General features: G+C 42.6%; 2 pseudogenes; both read right to left on the bottom strand.

Moving 5' to 3' along the window:
- Positions 1 to 1,126: 1,126 nt before the first annotated feature.
- LOC134984532 (5S ribosomal RNA) lies at positions 1,127 to 1,244 on the bottom strand (annotated as a pseudogene).
- Positions 1,245 to 1,385: 141 nt separating this feature from the next.
- On the bottom strand, positions 1,386 to 1,503 carry LOC134984534 (5S ribosomal RNA; annotated as a pseudogene).
- Between the last annotated feature and the right edge of the window lie 389 nt (positions 1,504 to 1,892).

Genomic DNA, 1,892 nt, shown 5'->3' with positions numbered 1-1,892 from the left:
AAAAACACAAGAAAGTCTGAGGTGCGTCCTTTCTTACAAAATTTCATTTGGAACCGCACTAGTCTTGACAATCTAAACAGAGTATATAAATGACATAGAAAAACCAATATATATGCAGTTGGAAAGAATATAGGCCCTCATTCCGAGTTGTTCGCTCGGAGTTTTTCATCGCATCGCAGTGAGAATTCTCTTAGTGCGCATGCGCAATGTTCGCACTGCGACTGCGCCAAGTAATTTTACTATGAAGAAAGTAAGTTTACTCACGGCTTTTTCTTCGCTCCGACGATCGCATTGTGATTGACAGGAAATGGGTGTTACTGGGCGGATGCACGGCGTTTTAGGGGCGTGTGGCTGGAAACGCTACCGTTTCCGGAAAAAACGCAGGAGTGGCCGGGGAAACGGTGGGTGTGCCTGGGCGAACGCTGGGTGTGTTTATGACGTCAGCCGGGAACGAAAAGCACTGAACTGATCGCACAGGCAGAGTAAGTCTGAAGCTACTCAAAAACTGCTAACTCGTTTGTGATCGCAATATTGCGCATACATCGGTCGCACATTTAAGAAGCTAAGATTCACTCCCAGTAGGCGGCGGCTTAGCGTGTGTAACTCTGCTAAAATCGCCTTGCGAGCGATCAACTCGGAATGAGGGCCATAGTTTTAAACTGCTAATGATTGGCGGTGCTCCCAGGAATTTTGTAGATTAGACTACAATTGAAAAAGAGAGACAAGACAAAAAACCCTTGTTTGGGAGCACTCGTTTGTAACAATTTATGTGATGTAAATAGAGTAAATGATGAGAAAAATAAAACTTAACCTTTAATTGTTTCTTGAATAAAAGGAAAAAAAGTTATAAGACAATTTGAGGACTCGTGTCTAGTATTCAGAAAAAAGAAACTTGTTTGACCTTTTTAGCAAATGAGGTACAAGTTGCTAGGAGAAGGTGAAAATGTCAGAAGTGATATATTGAATGAATATCAGTGTGTTCTGATGAAATAAAATAAATTAAATGTATCCAGAACAGTCACTGTACATGCCTCAAAATGAAGGTTTCAAAAATAGAAGCGTGATAAGGTAGCAAGGTTGAGTCAACTGGAGTTGTTCTTATGAGAGAGATAGATGAAGAAGAGGGGGCCCACTGCACCTGGTATTCTCAGTGGGTTTCCCATCCTGATACTGACCAGGCCATACCTGCTTAGCTTCCGAGATCGGACAAGATCGGGCGCATTCAGGGTAGTATGGCCGTGGGCCTGTGGTAAGGGATGTGGAGAAAGAGATAGAGAGTACTCCTATTGTCTGTACTGTATATGGATCAACCATATGTGGTCCGGGAGTGTTTTTCCAGAAACAGACATAGAGGTATAGTCAGCTTTGGAGAATTAAAAAAGGGGGGCCCACCGCACCTGGTATTCTCAGGATGTTTTCCTTCCTAGTACTGACCAGGCCACGCCTGCTTAGCTTCCGAGATTGGACAAGATCGGGCGTATTCAGGGTAGTATGGCCGTGGGCCGGTATAAGGAAAATATTGAGTGGAAAGGGAGAGTGCACTGCTTTGTGTACTTCACACTCAACCACGACCACTGATGGTCTCAAAATAATATTTCCAGACAATATCAAGGTGATTTGGAGTGTCTGGAATTGATAGAAATGTATTGTGGTGGGTGGAGTTTAGAAGGATAATGTGAGGTGTGTGTGTGTATATATCATAATAATTAGTCTAAGGAAAGATGGTAATGATAATGGTAGTGATAACTTGTAAATAAAGAATGTACCAAATGGTAGAGCAGAGCTGGAAGATGACTCAAATTAAATGACAATTCACACAATATTTGCTGGACCCTTGGGGGAAAAAAACAGATAAATGGTCATATATTAGAAAGGAGCCCACGGCTAGCTCC

The sequence above is a fragment of the Pseudophryne corroboree genome (genome assembly GCF_028390025.1).
Source record: "Pseudophryne corroboree isolate aPseCor3 chromosome 3 unlocalized genomic scaffold, aPseCor3.hap2 SUPER_3_unloc_6, whole genome shotgun sequence".
NCBI classification, from domain to species: Eukaryota; Metazoa; Chordata; class Amphibia; order Anura; family Myobatrachidae; genus Pseudophryne; species Pseudophryne corroboree.
The sequence above is the reverse complement of the archived record's forward strand: the minus strand, read 5'-3'. Positions and strand labels throughout refer to the sequence as shown.